Here is a 23,725-nt window from a genome sequence, read left to right as displayed (position 1 = left end):
AGGCCCAGGAAGAGAATCAGAATCTGGAGAAGGTTCAGCCTGCACGTGATCATTGCCTCCAGCCAGCACCCTCATCTCAGACGTTGGGAAATTCAGAGAGAGAGTGGGAGTACGTCAGGAGGGCCACGCGCAGAGTCTGTGTGGCAGGGGTTGTGGCCGTTCCCTATTTGTGAGGAGTCCCCAGCAATTTGCAGGCCTCTTCTGGAAAATGCTGGCGGACGTCTCTAGTGCTTATGTGAAAGCTTGTTCACAAACCTTGAAAGATACAGATGTAGCTGACAGATAGATGCATAGATAGAAAAATGTCATTAAATCAAAGCTCCAGGAAAGGTTTGGAAAATGCCCTTTATTGCATAGGACGCTTCTATTGTCATATGATGTTAGACTGAGTGCCGGTCCCTTCATCCTCCTTCAGACCACGGCATTCTGTCTGCTACTCTCCCGAGTGTCCTTTCTTCTCCCTGGAAGGGATAAAGCAAATGAGGTAGAACAGGAAGAGACAAGAAGCACTCCAAGCTCTGCTGGTCAGGGTTACCCTCCAGCATTGCCTTAATGCTCAGAGCCACACACACCACAGTGAGCTTGGCTCCAGATCAACTACCACGCCACGAAGGTTCTGGAACATTTCCATATCTCGGGGGACCTCATTTCCACCTGACTCTCTTTCCTATTCCCCTTTGTCACAGAAGGCTAGGTCCAGTGGTCAGGGTGAGATCTCGGCTCAGGCCCAAGGCTCTCAGACCTCAAAGTTCTGGTCCTGCAAGGGCCCCTGTCCTCTCTTGAGACCACTCCTGGCTCTCTCTGCCAAGAAGGAGCTGCTGGCAGTACGTCCTCTAAGAGTTGAGGTCCATCGTGCAGACCCTGAGAAAACTCCTAGGAAAAGGCTCCACCTTCTTGTTTACGTCAACAGAGGTCAATGCCTTTGTTAGTGCTGGGTGTGTCCCATTTGATGCAACTGCAGAGCCATTAGGTCAACCAGCACATGTGTGCGGCCCCTTCCCTTAGACTCCTCTGGGCCCTCGTGACATAGGCTCAGAAGACTGCCAGCCTCAAGCCTTACCTCTTCCAAGGGACGGCCACACCGTCTTCCAGGATCTTCTGTCCCATGAATCTCAGTTGCTGTTTGGAACTCAAAGGAGAGAAAAGACCCTGCCTGCGGGGTCTCTTTGGGCTGGGGCCTTCCCCCGTGGGCTGCTCTCCCTCATTCTCCTTTTCTTCTTGCTTCTCTTCATCCTCCTCCTCCTCCTCCTCCTCCTCCTCCTCCTCCTCCTCCTCGTCCTCTTCCTCAGGGGTGCTCTCGGATTCCACATTGCCCATCCACTGGGCCATGTTGAGATGAAAGACACGGCAGCTGAAGCCCTGCAGGACGCCGAACTTCACGTGCTGCTGGAGGATCTCCAAGGTGGGGAAGACCCAGCAGCAAGCCATGCACCTGAAGCTAGTCTCCATGGTCAGCATCCAGTCCGCTGTCTTGGCGCTGGGTCTCTCCTCGACAGCAGGTGGCCCTGATGGGCTGCCTGGCTCTGCCCTTTCCTCATACTCTTTCTCCTCCCCAGTGGGCTCACTGTCAGACAGGAGGCTTTTGGTGGACACATCAGAAGAGGGGTCAGTGGCTACTGCGCACACATCCTCAGGAAGGGTCACTTCTTCTATCGTCAGCTGCTTTTCAGGCAACCCCAAGGGTTTCTTTGTCTTCCAGGAGACAGCGACACCCTTGTTCACTTGTACCTGCATGTAGTATATTTTCATGCCCCTTTCCTCTTTGTCTGGGTGCAGATAGTTCTTACAGGGTGAAGAGGGTGAGGAGGAGACACAGTGTGATGGGGAAGCGGTCTCTCCTTCTTCCTGATCCTGGGCTAGGGGTGGTCTAGGCTGGGCAGTGTCTCGATGAAATCTCCGGATTCCTGAAAAAGGAAATGAAAATCATAATAACATGCATGGGCCATGCCGGAAGCTGAGGGAGCAGGTGTGGTAGACGAGAGAGGGACATTGGCACGACATAGCTATGTCGTGAGCTTGGTGTCTGTTGGCCGTAGGACGGAGTGGTGTATCGGGTGTCATCTGTGGGCTTTTAATGTGCGTGGGGGGGGATACTGGAGCGGTGTCTATATACAGGGGTGTGGAGTATGGTGGTGAGGGCTGTAGTATGTGAGGGATGCGGCTGGATGCGTGTACGACGAGGAGTGTGAGTTTGGGAATATCGGTGGTGCATTCCTTGTGGAATGGGGCTGTGGTGCAGGAGAGTACTGTGGAGCACGTGCTTGGGGTTGATGTGCACTGAGAAGGGCTGTGCCTGGAGGGCACGTGTATGTGTGAGCTGTGTACACCTGAGCTGGATGGTCCTGCTCTCAGGCTGGAGGTGGATAATGCAGAACTCTGTCCTTCTCTGGAAGCAAAGGCAAAGACAAAGCCTACATTTTCCTCTGAAGATGCTTAATCTGGTCCCTCTTCCCTCCACCTCAAGCCCAGACCTTTCCGGCCCCTGCTCCTTGACTTCCCCACCATGGTAGTAGCAGTATTCACACACACACTCCCAGACTCAGCTGGCATCCATGCCCTCGGAACAGCTCAGGCATCCTGCCCAGGCTCCTCCACAGAGCCCTCATCACCTCTGATGACCCTGGATTTCCTCTCAGCCTCCCTGGGATCTGTGTGCCTCCTGCCTCACAGCCAAGCACCCCCTCACCTGAGGAGCCCCGCGCCCTTACCAGCGTAGCTGAGCTTGCGCAGAGTAGAAGTACAGAAGAAGTATTTAGAGGCAGAGGAGACCTCCCCTGCCCCTGGGCTGCAGCCTTGGGCCACCACAGTGGATCCAAGCCGAGGGGGATCCTCTTGTGACTTCGAGATTCCTGAGGGAGGAATGAAAGGCTCAGGGTGGGTTCATCAGTCCTCTGTCCACAGATATTTACTGAGTGTGTGACACGTGTCAGGTGCAGTGGATACACACAGTTGAGAGTGTGGTTCCCAGTGGATCCTCCAGGATTTAATTCCAATCAATACTTATTCTCTCACTGTCTAGTTGGTAATGTAGGCCTCGGTGGTGACTGTGAGTGTGTGGGAAGAGTGAGTGATGTGTATCAGTTAAGTCTGTGGTAAGTGTGGGGTTGGCATGGGGAGCACAGTGCAGACGTGTCTATCTGTGTCTGTGGCCTTTGTGTGCATTTTTTCTGTTCACAAGTCAGGAATTCTGGGACATGTAACTTTTCCTCATTACATGGTGTGGCTTGTATTTATGGTGCGTGTTCATTCATTCATTCACCAAGATTCAGTAAGCAGCTACTCCTGTGTATCCGGCACTCTTCCATTGTTGTAGTCTTTGGTAACGCTGCACATTCTAGTAGGGGAAGACACACACTAAACAAAACTACAATAAATATATAATACATCAGCTGGTGGTAAGTATATAAGGGTTGCCAGACTTAGCGAACAAGAATACAAGGCACCCAGTTAAATTTCAGTTTCAGATAAACCCAGAATAATTTTTTAGTGTAAGTATTCCCATGCAGTATTTGGCCTGACTTAGTTTTAGTGTAAGTAGGGCCCATACAATATGTGGGACATACGGATACTGAAAAATTACTTGTTGTTTATCTGGAATTCAAATTGAACTGGATAGCCCATATTTTCTCTGGCAATCCTGACATGGGTTACTGAGACTGTGGTTTCCTGTGGTTTGTACAAAGCGGGTCTGGCATTACTCAAGAATGTGTTATAAGGGTGGTGTGTATGACACGTGACTGGTTCTTACAGAGGTATTTAGAGATGGCTGAAGTTAGCTGTGTTTGTGCAAGAGTTGAGAAAATACATGTATATATAGTGTGTGTGTGTGTGTGTGTCCTATAAATATAGTCTGTGTGTCTATATACATATCTCATCTCCAGCGTTTGGTGTTGGAGGAGAGGATTGTGATACAGGTGGGTTGTATGAGAACGTAGTATAGGAGGGATGCGTGTATATACCTCCATGTGCTGTGTGTGGTTTAATAAGGAAGTTATATGTGGGGTGTGTGATATTTTTGCTGTATCAGAGTGTACATGGGTGTATGAGTTACTGTCTCCTAAAACACCCCTAACAAGAATTCTGTATACACTCCTAGGTACGCCGAGTGTCAGCCAGCTCCAGGCAGGGTGACAAGAACTTTACCACACAGATGTTATATCTGGTAAGCACTCTACCCCCATTCATCTCGCTCTTCTCTGCACTACCACACACACACACGCACACACACACACACACACACTCACTCTCTCACACACACACACAGGAACATAGAGCAAAATATTCTGAATGGTCAGGGGCAGTCATTGCCTTCCCCAGCCTGTCCCAGCCACTGCCTGGAAATCTGCCTGCTGTCTAGAGCTCCATTCCCAGGGCCCATCCTACAGTCTCCAGGGCCCTGGGCCTGGTAGGAGCTACTGGGCTCTAATCTGGGGCAGAGGCCTCTAGCTGGAGCTCTGGGGTGACCACCCCTCTCCCAGGGCAAGCTACTCACCTACATTTAATGCACGCAGGCACCACGTGGCCCGTGGCTCTCAGAGCTCCCCGCAGGACCCTGAGGACATTTCTCACCCCCGCTCACGCGGTCTCAGTCTCTGGAAAACCCTTCCCTTCCCTTGATCTCCTTTGGGAAATTCTTCCTGTTGAAGGAATAAATCCTCCTTGCTTTCAATATGACACCATCCCTAGACAAACAATCTTCTTTCAAAGTGCATTCCACTTGTCAAGATATTTTTCAACAGGGCCTTCAACTCATGGGGCTTCTCTTTCCACTTTGGTAAAAGAGGCCAAGCAACTCATGGGTCTCTCTCAGCATCCTTGCATCCTTCACATCCCCCACCTCATGACCCCAGGGAAAGATCCAAGAGAATAAGAGAGAAATCGGGGTCTGAGAAAAGCTGCACCTCTAGGTCTGTGCAAGCAGGATGCAGCCTGCTGTGAGTCCGACAAAGCTCCAGGCCCGGCTGCCCCAGGAGAGAGTCCTCAGACCAGCGGAGCTGACCTCCCATCTCCCAGGGGGCATCTGGCCGTTCTGTGCCGTCTCACACCACAGGGGCCCTCCGGATAGATACGGCAGCATCAGTGAGACAAGGTCTCTCGCTCCCTGCTTCACAGGTGACACGTTCTCAGTCCCCCGCTTCCTGGAGAAGCTTCAGTTTGGCAGAAACCCATGTGCCCCAGACAAGTTGCCCCCCACATACCTCCACCGTTCTCGGCAGTTTCCTGGGACTCTTCATTTTCCAGATGTTTCCTCTTTTGTTGCCGTTCCATCGTACCAACTAGAAGTCTCCCTTAGAAGATGCCTCAAGAGATGTCCAACTCCTCCTCTTCCCTACAGGTTGGCCCTTCTTGGCTCTTGGGCAATCCGTTGAAATGATTCAATACAAATAAAAATGGTCAAGTCTCCTAAATGGCTGAAAAACTTGTACCACTTAGTGAACCAGCAGTACTGCCTAGTGCTCACCAGGGCTGTTATGTTTGCAAGGTTGCCAGGCGCACAGTGGAATTCTGTGACCTCAGTGATGACATCAGAGCATTCGGTGGACCTAGGTTGAGCACAGTGTCTGCAGTAGCACATGCCCCATTTTCAAGAACAATTCCTTTTTCCCAGCCGAAGCTTTCCCGTGAAATAGAAAGGTTCATACCATATCTATTATAAATTGTATCATACCATGTCTATTATAAAATTCACATTTTGATTGGAGATCTTTTAATGTCTTTTCTAGAGAGATTTAATATGAATATTTTAAATGGTCTCCAGTTTCCCTGTGGATTATTGACATTTTAAACTCTGCACTTCAATTTTCCCTCAATACGTGTAATTTTGTCACGGCTCTTTCTGTACTTAAAGATGAGGAACTATATAATTGATTTCTTCATTTTTTCCCCATCTCTTTCCAAGGTACTGCATTTGATTGTGTCTTGCGACTGAGTGAAAAATGCTAGTCCTTGAGTCAGGACATTGGGCCCTTTAGCAAGTAACTCAACCTATCTGGGCTTCAGCTTCTGTATGTGCGATCAAGAGGCTTGGACTAGCTGACTTTTCAAATGCTGTGTTTCTTTGATTCACTCTCACTTACTGATCTGCTCCGTAAGAAGAGGGTCTGTTCTCATAAAGTAACAACAGTCTTTTCCTAACCTTGGGTTGGGCGGAGTTTATCTGTTCGTACTCAGTTTGTTAGTTATATTGCCTTCTACGTATGCTTAGCTCTAAATAATTTATATGGCTCTTGTGACTATTTTTAGATCTTCTTTTTTTCTTATTTTCTTTTACAGTTTCTAATTTGTTATCGCCAGTGTAGAAGAGCCTGATTGACTTCTAAAATTTATTGATCTTGTATGTGTGTGCCTTGTTGAACCGTCTTATTAGTTCCTGCTAGTTTATCTGTGGGTTCTTTTGGGTCTCCTAGACAAATGAGCATATTAAATGTAAATAATGTGTTCTTTGGATAAAGTTTATTTTCTTGCATCTCTATGTATAGAAGCAATATGTTGAATTGATTTAAATATTTAAATATTACATACCTGTTATCACAATCTAACATTCTTTATCTTATTTTCTTTCAATCAATATTATGTTTTCAAGATTTATCCACGTGAATCCATATAGATCTAGGTCTTTGATTTTTGACTGTTTGATATTATTTGATCACATGCATATAGCATCATTTATTTTCCATTCAAGCATTATTGGACAATTGGATTGTTTCCCTCCCTTCTCTAGAACAAACAACATTTCCTAGAATATCCCTGAAGATGTCTGACAGTCGAGAAGGGTCAGGCTGCCCGAAGGACTGCTACTTGCTTTTTGCCACGTTCCAACAGGCCGCCTCCAGCCAGCAATTTGAAGCACAGCTGAAATGAGAACTGCCCCAAATGTGAAGATCTTAGGAGCTTCCTAGAAGGTGGGAGGTTAATGATAGGCATCCTGCTGGGATCCCAGGGGAGTCTGAGCTGGCCTGAAGCTCATCTTCCTCCTCCACCTCTCAAGAGAAATGTGGAGGAAAGAAGACTTCAAAAACTGTGAGCAGGCAGAGGGAGAGATATTGGGGGCCGAAGCTGTAACTGAGGTCTTGGAGTGGGCTCTGAGGACACAGAGCCTCTAGAGAGCCAGGCTCAGCCTTCTGAGAACTTCTCCCCTAAGGCTGCTCATAATTCACGTGATACCAGCCATATAGATCCGACTTGGCCCACACTGTCACAGAAAGCCTTATCAGAATCTCTTCTTCTTCATACACTCTTGTGTCTGTTACTTGGTTATTGCCTTTGGTGCTCCACTGATGTGAACCACAGTCTCTCGGGGATGGAGGACACTAGTGATCCATCTTGCTCTGTGGCCTCAGTCCACAGCTTGAGGGTAAGTGAAGAGGCCAAATGAAGGTCAAGAAGGAACGATGGAGTTTGAAGAGAAGACCTGAGTTAAGGGTGTCTTCTCAAGTCTTGATGACTGAAATGTAGCTCCAGTACCTGAAGTGCTGCTTGTTCTCAAGGCTGACCACGGGGCTGGGTGCACTCAGTGAAGGAACCATATACACTTAGTATTTCCTTGCTTGCTCACACTTGCCCTCCTCTGATACACCCTCTGCAAGACTGATCTTCCCCTGAAACAACTTTCCACCTGCTACTGTCATCTCAGGAACATTTGCTTCCCCTTCCTAGTGCTCCCCTAGAATGCCATTGCAGCCAATTCATAATTTGATAATCATGCTGCTTAGCATATTCTCAGCAACTTCTGATAAATTTTATTCACTTTATTCCATAGTCTTCACCCATCAATAATCTTCCTTAACTTCCTAGCTGCAGGTTAACCCATTCGGAATCATTTCTTTTTCTTTCTCTTCTTTGGCAAATCCTTTCTATCTTTTAAGGTCTTTTTCTTGTCTCTCTACCATCCTGCCTTCCTGAACTACTTTTCTTTCGTTTAAGTAACTTTTCAATCTCCTTCCCCAATTTCCTCATACACATTGAGAGTTTATTCCTCACACGTTAGACAGCGGTTTATGAATGGCCAGGCATAATGGACTCAGAATGAGTTGGCACCCCCGAGGTACCTGTCTTGCTGGGGAGCCACAGGTGAAGGGCTGTCTGCTGGACATATGTTTGCATGGAGTCAGGCTGAGTGGCCTCAGGGTGTTTACTCTGCCCTTGTGTGTGTTTCTCGCTAGTTGGTTTCCTCGCCAGCCACCTGTGACCTCCCTCCATCCAGCCCAGGGAATCCTTCTCATCACAGGGGTAGGATGTTTGTCTCGTTTTCCATCACATCCTTTCCCCAAAGTTTGGTTGTGAGTTGTTCCCATTCCAAAGACCTTTCCTCTTTGAAGAGAAAAGAGAAAATCTTTTCTCTCCTTTCCTCTCACTTCACTTCTGCTCTATTATCTCCTCCGTCCAGAATGGCCCACTGACTCACATGGGTGTAGATCCGAAGATGGCAAGAACTGCCAGCAATTCTGAGATAATAATACGGATGGATCAGGAAAACTTGAAAACCTTTATCCCGCCACATTAAAAAAATTTGCACTTCCAGTGTATTCAGAGTCTCAGTGTAGAAACACAAATGATAGAGAAATTGAATGACACTCAAGTTTTTCTTTCCTCCTTTCCTGATTTATTCTAATCCTCCATGCTAACATGATGAACTATTTGTTAGGTAAAGTTTCAGACATTTTCTACCCATGCACACTTTTCTTCTTTTCACATAAGAGTGTGAACTAGGTCACTTTCAACATGCTGTGATTCTGTGATTCACTGTCTCCCACCGTGTCATCCACTGATAAAGTCATCTGTTTCACGGAGAACTATTTCCAATAGCTAATAGCCAATGTCTGTGGAGTGCTTACTCTGTGTCGGTTTCTTGTAACTACCTTACAGATCATTTGTACAACGTACCCATGGACCAGGTACAATTATGACCCCCAAGTGACAGATAAGTGCAGATAAGTACAAATAAATACAGAGGCCAAGTGACTTGCCCAAGACACTGGAGCAAATCAAAATCCATGCCCCTGTAATCATTTTGCTCTATTGCCTCTGTCTGGGAGGCTTGATGATTTGGTAACTAAAACCTTAAATAGCATGTTCCATTTTTATACCTGTGACACAAGCGTGGGGCTGTGATATGGGGTAACTAACCTGACTACTTTTGAAAACCCTTATGCACAGGGATGAAAGTAAGCAAGGGACTGCAAGCTATAGATTTAAGGTTTCCTACCAACTTTTAAAAATAGCTTCTTGAATGCAATTTACGTAGTGTCAAGTCTAGGATGTAGTCCAAATAGTAACAGAAAAATGGAGATATGTAGAAAAATACTTAAAGTTGACAAGTATTGGGAGTGTAGTATTTTGGGGGCCAGTGTGTAGACCACAGGAAAACTTACTGTTTCCATCCCAAAGGGAAGAGCCCTACGTTGCAACTGCCAAGGTCCCTGGGGCAGCAAGTGTGCTCACTGCTTAGTAAAGAAGCATCCTCAGTTTGATAGAATCATATGGGAGCCTTACATTTGGTTAGCAGTTCTACATTCTTGATGTAATAATATTTTCAGGGTGTGGGAGGGTATCAAGCTCTGAAAATACCCTTGGAGAGATTTGCTTATTAAGTTTGGCTTTTTCAATCTCCCTACTACTACTTGACTAAACACCAGGCGGTTTCCTTCACTTTTCAGAACCATGTTGTTTTTCCCTTGTCTAATGAACTTTGAAATACTTTTGGATGAGCTATTAAGTTTGGGAGAAAATAAACATCTCTTTAAAATAAGGAAGATAATAACAATGACAAGTAGAAAAAGCTCTAAAACAGAGAATATCCTCCATTCTAGCCAATGACTGGGAGTGGAAGGTACGTGCTCGCTGTCCAGGACGTAGAAATAAAAGCTGAGGAGGCGCTGAGGCGTCTCCTGGATCTCTATGAGCCTCCATCATTTCTGAAGGGTAGGGTTGACAGATAAAATATAGGCTGTTTAGATAAATATGAATGTCAGAAAAACAACAAGTATATTTTTAAGATAAGTATGCCCCAAATAGTTCATAGGATGTACTTATACTAAAAATAATGACTTATTATTCATGTGAAGCTCAAGTTTAACTGGGTATCCTGTACTTTTATTTACTAAATCTGACAGCCCTACTGATGATCCACAATGGAGGCAGTTGAGGAGCGGTACATGCTGGCTCTCGGACAGTCAGAAATGGCTTCAGCAGATCCAGGTACAGTATGAAATTCTTTTTGGATGTAGCTCAGAAGCCATGGCCAGCCCTTGACTGCAAGTACTGCCTCGGGTTTCCCTGAGGTGTGGTAAACCGTCCTCTGAATGGCCTTTTGGTAAGTCTGGAAGACCATATCCAAGGGGAGCCCCAAAGTCAGTTTCATCCTCACACCCATGTTTCCAATTCCTGGAATTGGCTGCATGTGACTCACAAGAGCTGAGGAGGTTTGTGGAAATTGGGAGTGTCATAGCTTGAACCCTTTGTAGGTAAAGTTTTGCTGTTGTGAGAGTTTTAACAGGAGCAATGTGAAAGACTCCAGGTCCCCAGGTAGATAGAAATAATCCTGTTCTACCTGTGTGTATGTGACAAGTCTCTAATAGTTCAGAGAGCAAGTATCTGGTCTTAGAAAGACTGATCCAAGCTTGGATGTTTCTGGCGACAAGGCAAGGTCCTGAGTTTCAAGTTCACCTTTTATGGTTGAGGAGACAATAAGGTGGTCAGAAGGGAAATCATGGAGGAGACCTTGGCTTCATCCATTGTGCAGGCTTGTATATGTGGTTCTATGTAGATTGTGTTTCAAAGGTGGAGCTTGTTTACAACTATGAACATTCTCCGATGTGCTTTTTGGACCTTCATTCCCAGAGCGAGAGCAGTGCCGAGGCTCTAGAAATGCCATGGATATTCTGAGCTGTCAGTGGCATTTCCCAGGTACTGTTCCCCTGGTGCCGCTCCTTGAAATGTCCAAAGGGATTATCATCTGTCTTGTGGCGGGTCCTAGCATTGTGAAAGGAAGCTGCTGCACCTGGCTCAGAGGATTTCGGATGCGGTGGGAGGAGTAGTAGTACTACGACTATAAATTGTATCACAGCATATCTATTCCATCTTGAGAGTGGGGTTGGGGGGTTATGAAGGGGGGCTTTTATTGTACTTTTATACATTGTACCCTTGAAACTAATTCAATTTTTTTAAATTAATTAATTTATTTTGGGCTGCATTGGGTCTTTGTTGCTGCTAGCGGGCGTTCTCTAGTTGCAGTGCGCCGGGGCTCCTCTTGGCTGTGGTGCACGGGCTTCTCATTGCAGTGGCTTCTCTTGTTGCGGAGCATGGGCTCTAGGCACGCAGGCTTCCGTAGTCGTGGCACGTGGGCTCGGTTGATGTGGCACACGGGCTCTAGAGCGCAGGCTCAGTAGTTGTGGCGCGCGGGCTTAGTTACTCCGTGGCACGTGGGATCTTCCCAGACCAGGGCTCGAACCCATGTCCCCTGCATTCGCAGGCATATTCTTAACTACCGCTCCACCAGGGAAGCCCAATAATTCAGTTTTTTATAAAGAGAAGTTTCCTAATATTATTCCAAAATTTTAAAAATATGTAGTTGGATAACACTATGAAAAATTAACTCATATATTCTTTTATTATTTCTCTTTGCTCCCTGGATTTTTTTTCCTCATCCAGTCAGCTAGGCACTGTGAGCTCACTGCATTAGGAAGGTAAAGACTCAGCAGAAATGAGGGAGAAAAAAAGAAAATTCTCAGCTTTGGAATGTTCACAACGGAGGCCACAGTAAAACAGGTGAGAATTCTGTGAACAAAAAATAAATGTCGTCTCAAATGCAAAAAAGTATTCTCTGCACTGGGAGGCAGGAGAGGGAGGGAGGGAAGGACCGAAGGAGAGAGATCAGTGTGGCCAGGGACATGGAAACTGTGCTTGAGGACGATAGGCCCAGGAAGAGAATCAGAATCTGGAGAAGGTTCAGCCTGCACGTGATCATTGCCTCCAGCCAGCACCCTCATCTCAGACGTTGTGAAATTCAGAGAGAGAGTGGGAGTACGTCAGGAGGGCCACGCGCAGAGTCTGTGTGGCAGGGGTTGTGGCCGTTCCCTATTTGTGAGGAGTCCCCAGCAATTTGCAGGCCTCTTCTGGAAAATGCTGGCGGACGTCTCTAGTGCTTATGTGAAAGCTTGTTCACAAACCTTGAAAGATACAGATGTAGCTGACAGATAGATGCATAGATAGAAAAATGTCATTAAATCAAAGCTCCAGGAAAGGTTTGGAAAATGCCCTTTATTGCATAGGACGCTTCTATTGTCATATGATGTTAGACTGAGTGCCGGTCCCTTCATCCTCCTTCAGACCACGGCATTCTGTCTGCTACTCTCCCGAGGGTCCTTTCTTCTCCCTGGAAGGGATAAAGCAAATGAGGTAGAACAGGAAGAGACAAGAAGCACTCCAAGCTCTGCTGGTCAGGGTTACCCTCCAGCATTGCCTTAATGCTCAGAGCCACACACACCACAGTGAGCTTGGCTCCAGATCAACTACCACGCCACGAAGGTTCTGGAACATTTCCATATCTCGGGGGACCTCATTTCCACGTGACTCTCTTTCCTATTCCCCTTTGTCACAGAAGGCTAGGTCCAGTGGTCAGGGTGAGATCTCGGCTCAGGCCCAAGGCTCTCAGACCTCAAAGTTCTGGTCCTGCAAGGGCCCCTGTCCTCTCTTGAGACCACTCCTGGCTCTCTCTGCCGAGAAGGAGCTGCTGGCACTACGTCCTCTAAGAGTTGAGGTCCATCGTGCAGACCCTGAGAAAACTCCTAGGAAAAGGCTCCACCTTCTTGTTTAGGTCAACAGAGGTCAATGCCTTTGTTAGTGCTGGGTGTGTCCCATTTGATGCAACTGCAGAGCCATTAGGTCAACCAGCACATGTGTGCGGCCCCTTCCCTTAGACTCCTCTGGGCCCTCGTGACATAGGCTCAGAAGACTGCCAGCCTCAAGCCTTACCTCTTCCAAGGGATGGCCACACCGTCTTCCAGGATCTTCTGTCCCATGAATCTCAGTTGCTGTTTGGAACTCAAAGGAGAGAAAAGACCCTGCCTGCGGGGTCTCTTTGGGCTGGGGCCTTCTCCCGTGGGCTGCTCTCCCTCATTCTCCTTTTCTTCTTGCTTCTCTTCATCCTCCTCCTCCTCCTCCTCCTCCTCCTCCTCCTCCTCCTCAGGGGTGCTCTCGGATTCCACATTGCCCATCCACTGGGCCATGTTGAGATGAAAGACACGGCAGCTGAAGCCCTGCAGGACGCCGAACTTCACGTGCTGCTGGAGGATCTCCAAGGTGGGGAAGACCCGGCAGCAAGCCATGCACCTGAAGCTAGTCTCCATGGTCAGCATCCAGTCCGCTGTCTTGGCGCTGGGTCTCTCCTCGACAGCAGGTGGCCCTGATGGGCTGCCTGGCTCTGCCCTTTCCTCATACTCTTTCTCCTCCCCAGTGGGCTCACTGTCAGACAGGAGGCTTTTGGTGGACACATCAGAAGAGGGGTCAGTGGCTACTGCGCACACATCCTCAGGAAGGGTCACTTCTTCTATCGTCAGCTGCTTTTCAGGCAACCCCAAGGGTTTCTTTGTCTTCCAGGAGACAGCGACACCCTTGTTCACTTGTACCTGCATGTAGTATATTTTCATGCCCCTTTCCTCTTTGTCTGGGTGCAGATAGTTCTTACAGGGTGAAGAGGGTGAGGAGGAGACACAGTGTGATGGGGAAGCGGTCTCTCCTTCTTCCTGATCCTGGGCTAGGGGTGGTCTAGGCTGGGCAGTGTCTCGATGAAATCTCCGGATTCCTGAAAAAGGAAATGAAAATCATAATAACATGCATGGGCCATGCCGGAAGCTGAGGGAGCAGGTGTGGTAGACGAGAGAGGGACATTGGCACGACATAGCTATGTCGTGAGCTTGGTGTCTGTTGGCCGTAGGACGGAGTGGTGTATCGGGTGTCATCTGTGGGCTTTTAATGTGCGTGGGGGGGGATACTGGAGCGGTGTCTATATACAGGGGTGTGGAGTATGGTGGTGAGGGCTGTAGTATGTGAGGGATGCGGCTGGATGCGTGTACGACGAGGAGTGTGAGTTTGGGAATATCGGTGGTGCATTCCTTGTGGAATGGGGCTGTGGTGCAGGAGAGTACTGTGGAGCACGTGCTTGGGGTTGATGTGCACTGAGAAGGGCTGTGCCTGGAGGGCACGTGTATGTGTGAGCTGTGTACACCTGAGCTGGATGGTCCTGCTCTCAGGCTGGAGGTGGATAATGCAGAACTCTGTCCTTCTCTGGAAGCAAAGGCAAAGACAAAGCCTACATTTTCCTCTGAAGATGCTTAATCTCGTCCCTCTTCCCTCCACCTCAAGCCCAGACCTTTCCGGCCCCTGCTCCTTGACTTCCCCACCATGGTAGTAGCAGTATTCACACACACACTCCCAGACTCAGCTGGCATCCATGCCCTCGGAACAGCTCAGGCATCCTGCCCAGGCTCCTCCACAGAGCCCTCATCACCTCTGATGACCCTGGATTTCCTCTCAGCCTCCCTGGGATCTGTGTGCTTCCTGCCTCACAGCCAAGCACCCCCTCACCTGAGGAGCCCCGCGCCCTTACCAGCGTAGCTGAGCTTGTGCAGAGTAGAAGTACAGAAGAAGTATTTAGAGGCAGAGGAGACCTCCCCTGCCCCTGGGCTGCAGCCTTGGGCCACCACAGTGGATCCAAGCCGAGGGGGATCCTCTTGTGACTTCGAGATTCCTGAGGGAGGAATGAAAGGCTCAGGGTGGGTTCATCAGTCCTCTGTCCACAGATATTTACTGAGTGTGTGACACGTGTCAGGTGCAGTGGATACACACAGTTGAGAGTGTGGTTCCCAGTGGATCCTCCAGGATTTAATTCCAATCAATACTTATTCTCTCACTGTCTAGTTGGTAATGTAGGCCTCGGTGGTGACTGTGAGTGTGTGGGAAGAGTGAGTGATGTGTATCAGTTAAGTCTGTGGTAAGTGTGGGGTTGGCATGGGGAGCACAGTGCAGACGTGTCTATCTGTGTCTGTGGCCTTTGTGTGCATTTTTTCTGTTCACAAGTCAGGAATTCTGGGACATGTAACTTTTCCTCATTACATGGTGTGGCTTGTATTTATGGTGCGTGTTCATTCATTCATTCACCAAGATTCAGTAAGCAGCTACTCCTGTGTATCCGGCACTCTTCCATTGTTGTAGTCTTTGGTAACGCTGCACATTCTAGTAGGGGAAGACACACACTAAACAAAACTACAATAAATATATAATACATCAGCTGGTGGTAAGTATATAAGGGTTGCCAGACTTAGTGAACAAGAATACAAGGCACCCAGTTAAATTTCAGTTTCAGATAAACCCAGAATAATTTTTTAGTGTAAGTATTCCCATGCAGTATTTGGCCTGACTTAGTTTTAGTGTAAGTAGGGCCCATACAATATGTGGGACATACGGATACTGAAAAATTACTTGTTGTTTATCTGGAATTCAAATTGAACTGGATAGCCCATATTTTCTCTGGCAATCCTGACATGGGTTACTGAGACTGTGGTTTCCTGTGGTTTGTACAAAGCGGGTCTGGCATTACTCAAGAATGTGTTATAAGGGTGGTGTGTATGACACGTGACTGGTTCTTACAGAGGTATTTAGAGATGGCTGAAGTTAGCTGTGTTTGTGCAAGAGTTGAGGAAATACATGTATATATAGTGTGTGTGTGTGTGTGTGTCCTATAAATATAGTCTGTGTGTCTATATACATATCTCATCTCCAGCGTTTGGTGTTGGAGGAGAGGATTGTGATACAGGTGGGTTGTATGAGAACGTAGTATAGGAGGGATGCGTGTATATACCTCCATGTGCTGTGTGTGGTTTAATAAGGAAGTTATATGTGGGGTGTGTGATATTTTTGCTGTATCAGAGTGTACATGGGTGTATGAGTTACTGTCTCCTAAAACACCCCTAACAAGAATTCTGTATACACTCCTAGGTACGCCGAGTGTCAGCCAGCTCCAGGCAGGGTGACAAGAACTTTACCACACAGATGTTATATCTGGTAAGCACTCTACCCCCATTCATCTCGCTCTTCTCTGCACTACCACACACACACACGCACACACACACACACACACACTCACTCTCTCACACACACACACACAGGAACATAGAGCAAAATATTCTGAATGGTCAGGGGCAGTCATTGCCTTCCCCAGCCTGTCCCAGCCACTGCCTGGAAATCTGCCTGCTGTCTAGAGCTCCATTCCCAGGGCCCATCCTACAGTCTCCAGGGCCCTGGGCCTGGTAGGAGCTACTGGGCTCTAATCTGGGGCAGAGGCCTCTAGCTGGAGCTCTGGGGTGACCACCCCTCTCCCAGGGCAAGCTACTCGCCTACATTTAATGCACGCAGGCACCACGTGGCCCGTGGCTCTCAGAGCTCCCCGCAGGACCCTGAGGACATTTCTCACCCCCGCTCACGCGGTCTCAGTCTCTGGAAAACCCTTCCCTTCCCTTGATCTCCTTTGGGAAATTCTTCCTGTTGAAGGAATAAATCCTCCTTGCTTTCAATATGACACCATCCCTAGACAAACAATCTTCTTTCAAAGTGCATTCCACTTGTCAAGATATTTTTCAACAGGGCCTTCAACTCATGGGGCTTCTCTTTCCACTTTGGTAAAAGAGGCCAAGCAACTCATGGGTCTCTCTCAGCATCCTTGCATCCTTCACATCCCCCACCTCATGACCCCAGGGAAAGATCCAAGAGAATAAGAGAGAAATCGGGGTCTGAGAAAAGCTGCACCTCTAGGTCTGTGCAAGCAGGATGCAGCCTGCTGTGAGTCCGACAAAGCTCCAGGCCCGGCTGCCCCAGGAGAGAGTCCTCAGACCAGCGGAGCTGACCTCCCATCTCCCAGGGGGCATCTGGCCGTTCTGTGCCGTCTCACACCACAGGGGCCCTCCGGATAGATACGGCAGCATCAGTGAGACAAGGTCTCTCGCTCCCTGCTTCACAGGTGACACGTTCTCAGTCCCCCGCTTCCTGGAGAAGCTTCAGCTTGGCAGAAACCCATGTGCCCCAGACAAGTTGCCCCCCACATACCTCCACCGTTCTCGGCAGTTTCCTGGGACTCTTCATTTTCCAGATGTTTCCTCTTTTGTCGCCGTTCCATCGTACCAACTAGAAGTCTCCCTTAGAAGATGCCTCAAGAGATGTCCAACTCCTCCTCTTCCCTACAGGTTGGCCCTTCTTGGCTCTTGGGCAATCCGTTGAAATGATTCAATACAAATAAAAATGGTCAAGTCTCCTAAATGGCTGAAAAACTTGTACCACTTAGTGAACCAGCAGTACTGCCTAGTGCTCACCAGGGCTGTTATGTTTGCAAGGTTGCCAGGCGCACAGTGGAATTCTGTGACCTCAGTGATGACATCAGAGCATTTGGTGGACCTAGGTTGAGCACAGTGTCTGCAGTAGCACACGCCCCATTTTCAAGAACAATTCCTTTTTCCCAGCCGAAGCTTTCCCGTGAAATAGAAAGGTTCATACCATATCTATTATAAATTGTATCATACCATGTCTATTATAAAATTCACATTTTGATTGGAGATCTTTTAATGTCTTTTCTAGAGAGATTTAATATGAATATTTTAAATGGTCTCCAGTTTCCCTGTGGATTATTGACATTTTAAACTCTGCACTTCAATTTTCCCTCAATACGTGTAATTTTGTCACGGCTCTTTCTGTACTTAAAGATGAGGAACTATATAATTGATTTCTTCATTTTTTCCCCATCTCTTTCCAAGGTACTGCATTTGATTGTGTCTTGCGACTGAGTGAAAAATGCTAGTCCTTGAGTCAGGACATTGGGCCCTTTAGCAAGTAACTCAACCTATCTGGGCTTCAGCTTCTGTATGTGCGATCAAGAGGCTTGGACTAGCTGACTTTTCAAATGCTGTGTTTCTTTGATTCACTCTCACTTACTGATCTGCTCCGTAAGAAGAGGGTCTGTTCTCATAAAGTAACAACAGTCTTTTCCTAACCTTGGGTTGGGCGGAGTTTATCTGTTCGTACTCAGTTTGTTAGTTATATTGCCTTCTACGTATGCTTAGCTCTAAATAATTTATATGGCTCTTGTGACTATTTTTAGATCTTCTTTTTTTCTTATTTTCTTTTACAGTTTCTAATTTGTTATCGCCAGTGTAGAAGAGCCTGATTGACTTCTAAAATTTATTGATCTTGTATGTGTGTGCCTTGTTGAACCGTCTTATTAGTTCCTGCTAGTTTATCTGTGGGTTCTTTTGGGTCTCCTAGATAAATGAGCATATTAAATGTAAATAATGTGTTCTTTGGATAAAGTTTATTTTCTTGCATCTCTATGTATAGAAGCAATATGTTGAATTGATTTAAATATTTAAATATTACATACCTGTTATCACAATCTAACATTCTTTATCTTATTTTCTTTCAATCAATATTATGTTTTCAAGATTTATCCACGTGAATCCATATAGATCTAGGTCTTTGATTTTTGACTGTTTGATATTATTTGATCACATGCATATAGCATCATTTATTTTCCATTCAAGCATTATTGGACAATTGGATTGTTTCCCTCCCTTCTCTAGAACAAACAACATTTCCTAGAATATCCCTGAAGATGTCTGACAGTCGAGAAGGGCCAGGCTGCCCGAAGGACTGCTACTTGCTTTTTGCCACGTTCCAACAGGCCGCCTCCAGCCAGCAATTTGAAGCACAGCTGAAATGAGAACTGCCCCAAATGTGAAGATCTTAGGAGCTTCCTAGAAGGTGGGAGGTTAATGATAGGCATCCTGCTGGGATCCCAGGGGAGTCTGAGCTGGCCTGAAGCTCATCTTCCTCCTCCACCTCTCAAGAGAAATGTGGAGGAAAGAAGACTTCAAAAACTGTGAGCAGGCAGAGGGAGAGATATTGGGGGCCGAAGCTGTAACTGAGGTCTTGGAGTGGGCTCTGAGGACACAGAGCCTCTAGAGAGCCAGGCTCTGCCTTCTGAGAACTTCTCCCCTAAGGCTGCTCATAATTCACGTGATACCAGCCATATAGATCCGACTTGGCCCACACTGTCACAGAAAGCCTTATCAGAATCTCTTCTTCTTCATACACTCTTGTGTCTGTTACTTGGTTATTGCCTTTGGTGCTCCACTGATGTGAACCACAGTCTCTCGGGGATGGAGGACACTAGTGATCCATCTTGCTCTGTGGCCTCAGTCCACAGCTTGAGGGTAAGGGAAGAGGCCAAATGAAGGTCAAGAAGGAACGATGGAGTTTGAAGAGAAGACCTGAGTTAAGGGTGTCTTCTCAAGTCTTGATGACTGAAATGTAGCTCCAGTACCTGAAGTCCTGCTTGTTCTCAAGGCTGACCACGGGGCTGGGTGCACTCAGTGAAGGAACCATATACACTTAGTATTTCCTTGCTTGCTCACACTTGCCCTCCTCTGATACACCCTCTGCAAGACTGGTCTTCCCCTGAAACAACTTTCCACCTGCTACTGTCATCTCAGGAACATTTGCTTCCCCTTCCTAGTGCTCCCCTAGAATGCCATTGCAGCCAATTCATAATTTGATAATCATGCTGCTTACCATATTCTCAGCAATTTCAGATAAATTTTTTTCGCTTTATTCCATAGTCTTCACCCATCAATAATCTTCCTTAACTTCCTAGCTGCAGGTTAACCCATTCGGAATCATTTCTTTTTCTTTCTCTTCTTTGGCAAATCCTTTCTATCTTTTAAGGTCTTTTTCTTGTCTCTCTACCATCCTGCCTTCCTGAACTTCTTTTCTTTCGTTTAAGTAACTTTTCAATCTCCTTCCCCAATTTCCTCATACACATTGAGAGTTTATTCCTCACACGTTAGACAGCGGTTTATGAATGGCCAGGCATAATGGACTCAGAATGAGTTGGCACCCCCGAGGTACCTGTCTTGCTGGGGAGCCACAGGTGAAGGGCTGTCTGCTGGACATATGTTTGCATGGAGTCAGGCTGAGTGGCCTCAGGGTGTTTACTCTGCCCTTGTGTGTGTTTCTCGCTAGTTGGTTTCCTCGCCAGCCACCTGTGACCTCCCTCCATCCAGCCCAGGGAATCCTTCTCATCACAGGGGTAGGATGTTTGTCTCGTTTTCCATCACATCCTTTCCCCAAAGTTTGGTTGTGAGTTGTTCCCATTCCAAAGACCTTTCCTCTTTGAAGAGAAAAGAGAAAATCTTTTCTCTCCTTTCCTCTCACTTCACTTCTGCTCTATTATCTCCTCCGTCCAGAATGGCCCACTGACTCACATGGGTGTAGATCCGAAGATGGCAAGAACTGCCAGCAATTCTGAGATAATAATACGGATGGATCAGGAAAACTTGAAAACCTTTATCCCGCCACATTAAAAAAATTTGCACTTCCAGTGTATTCAGAGTCTCAGTGTAGAAACACAAATGATAGAGAAATTGAATGACACTCAAGTTTTTCTTTCCTCCTTTCCTGATTTATTCTAATCCTCCATGCTAACATGATGAACTATTTGTTAGGTAAAGTTTCAGACATTTTCTACCCATGCACACTTTTCTTCTTTTCACATAAGAGTGTGAACTAGGTCACTTTCAACATGCTGTGATTCTGTGATTCACTGTCTCCCACCGTGTCATCCACTGATAAAGTCATCTGTTTCACGGAGAACTATTTCCAATAGCTAATAGCCAATGTCTGTGGAGTGCTTACTCTGTGTCGGTTTCTTGTAACTACCTTACAGATCATTTGTACAACGTACCCATGGACCAGGTACAATTATGACCCCCAAGTGACAGATAAGTGCAGATAAGTACAAATAAATACAGAGGCCAAGTGACTTGCCCAAGACACTGGAGCAAATCAAAATCCATGCCTCTGTAATCATTTTGCTCTATTGCCTCTGTCTGGGAGGCTTGATGATTTGGCAACTAAAACCTTAAATAGCATGTTCCATTTTTATACCTGTGACACAAGCGTGGGGCTGTGATATGGGGTAACTAACCTGACTACTTTTGAAAGCCCTTATGCACCTGGATGAAAGTAAGCCAGGGACTGCAAGCTATAGATTTAAGGTTTCCTACCAACTTTTAAAAATAGCTTCTTGAATGCAATTTACGTAGTGTCAAGTCTAGGATGTAGTCCAAATAGTAACAGAAAAATGGAGATATGTAGAAAAATACTTAAAGTTGACAAGTATTGGGAGTGTAGTATTTTGGGGGCCAGTGTGTAGACCACAGGAAAACTTGCTGTTTCCATCCCAAAGGGAAGAGCCCTACGTTGCAACTGCCAAGGTCCCTGGGGCAGCAAGTGTGCTCACTGCTTAGTAAAGAAGCATCCTCAGTTTGATAGAATCATATGGGAGCCTTACATTTGGTTAGCAGTTCTACATTCTTGATGTAATAATATTTTCAGGGTGTGGGAGGGTATCAAGCTCTGAAAATACCCTTGGAGAGATTTGCTTATTAAGTTTGGCTTTTTCAATCTCCCTACTACTTCTTGACTAAACACCAGGCGGTTTCCTTCACTTTTCAGAACCATGTTGTTTTTCCCTTGTCTAATGAACTTTGAAATACTTTTGGATGAGCTATTAAGTTTGGGAGAAAATAAACATCTCTTTAAAATAAGGAAGATAATAACAATGACAAGTAGAAAAAGCTCTAAAACAGAGAATATCCTCCATTCTAGCCAATGACTGGGAGTGGAAGGTACGTGCTCGCTGTCCAGGACGTAGAAATAAAAGCTGAGGAGGCGCTGAGGCGTCTCCTGGATCTCTATGAGCCTCCATCATTTCTGAAGGGTAGGGTTGACAGATAAAATATAGGCTGTTTAGATAAATATGAATGTCAGAAAAACAACAAGTATATTTTTAAGATAAGTATGCCCCAAATAGTTCATAGGATGTACTTATACTAAAAATAATGACTTATTATTCATGTGAAGCTCAAGTTTAACTGGGTATCCTGTACTTTTATTTACTAAATCTGACAGCCCTACTGATGATCCACAATGGAGGCAGTTGAGGAGCGGTACATGCTGGCTCTCGGACAGTCAGAAATGGCTTCAGCAGATCCAGGTACAGTATGAAATTCTTTTTGGATGTAGCTCAGAAGCCATGGCCAGCCCTTGACTGCAAGTACTGCCTCGGGTTTCCCTGAGGTGGGGTAAACCGTCCTCTGAATGGCCTTTTGGTAAGTCTGGAAGACCATATCCAAGGGGAGCCCCAAAGTCAGTTTCATCCTCACAACCATGTTTCCAATTCCTGGAATTGGCTGCATGTGACTCACAAGAGCTGAGGAGGTTTGTGGAAATTGGGAGTGTCATAGCTTGAACCCTTTGTAGGTAAAGTTTTGCTGTTGTGAGAGTTTTAACAGGAGCAATGTGAAAGACTCCAGGTCCCCAGGTAGATAGAAATAATCCTGTTCTACCTGTGTGTATGTGACAAGTCTCTAATAGTTCAGAGAGCAAGTATCTGGTCTTAGAAAGACTGATCCAAGCTTGGATGTTTCTGGCGACAAGGCAAGGTCCTGAGTTTCAAGTTCACCTTTTATGGTTGAGGAGACAATAAGGTGGTCAGAAGGGAAATCATGGAGGAGACCTTGGCTTCATCCATTGTGCAGGCTTGTATATGTGGTTCTATGTAGATTGTGTTTCAAAGGTGGAGCTTGTTTACAACTATGAACATTCTCCGATGTGCTTTTTGGACCTTCATTCCCAGAGCGAGAGCAGTGCCGAGGCTCTAGAAATGCCATGGATATTCTGAGCTGTCAGTGGCATTTCCCAGGTACTGTTCCCCTGGTGCCGCTCCTTGAAATGTCCAAAGGGATTATCATCTGTCTTGTGGCGGGTCCTAGCATTGTGAAAGGAAGCTGCTGCACCTGGCTCAGAGGATTTCGGATGCGGTGGGAGGAGTAGTAGTACTACGACTATAAATTGTATCACAGCATATCTATTCCATCTTGAGAGTGGGGTTGGGGGGTTATGAAGGGGGGCTTTTATTGTACTTTTATACATTGTACCCTTGAAACTAATTCAATTTTTTTAAATTAATTAATTTATTTTGGGCTGCATTGGGTCTTTGTTGCTGCTAGCGGGCGTTCTCTAGTTGCAGTGCGCCGGGGCTCCTCTTGGCTGTGGTGCACGGGCTTCTCATTGCAGTGGCTTCTCTTGTTGCGGAGCATGGGCTCTAGGCACGCAGGCTTCCGTAGTCGTGGCACGTGGGCTCGGTTGATGTGGCACACGGGCTCTAGAGCGCAGGCTCAGTAGTTGTGGCGCGCGGGCTTAGTTACTCCGTGGCACGTGGGATCTTCCCAGACCAGGGCTCGAACCCATGTCCCCTGCATTCGCAGGCATATTCTTAACTACCGCTCCACCAGGGAAGCCCAATAATTCAGTTTTTTATAAAGAGAAGTTTCCTAATATTATTCCAAAATTTTAAAAATATGTAGTTGGATAACACTATGAAAAATTAACTCATATATTCTTTTATTATTTCTCTTTGCTCCCTGGATTTTTTTTCCTCATCCAGTCAGCTAGGCACTGTGAGCTCACTGCATTAGGAAGGTAAAGACTCAGCAGAAATGAGGGAGAAAAAAAGAAAATTCTCAGCTTTGGAATGTTCACAACGGAGGCCACAGTAAAACAGGTGAGAATTCTGTGAACAAAAAATAAATGTCGTCTCAAATGCAAAAAAGTATTCTCTGCA

At 46.5% G+C, this 23,725-nt stretch overlaps 1 protein-coding gene across 1 annotated transcript in view; it reads right to left on the bottom strand.

The window, feature by feature from the left end:
- The window catches only part of LOC309811209 (uncharacterized protein), a gene marked incomplete at both ends in the record, with an annotated part of 481,819 nt that overhangs the window by 318,346 nt on the left and 139,748 nt on the right, over positions 1-23,725 (bottom strand). The window lies entirely within an intron of this gene.

This window comes from Mesoplodon mirus (assembly GCF_964341445.2).
Source record: "Mesoplodon mirus genome assembly, chromosome: 10".
Lineage (NCBI taxonomy): Eukaryota > Metazoa > Chordata > Mammalia > Artiodactyla > Ziphiidae > Mesoplodon > Mesoplodon mirus.
The sequence above is the reverse complement of the archived record's forward strand: the minus strand, read 5'-3'. Positions and strand labels throughout refer to the sequence as shown.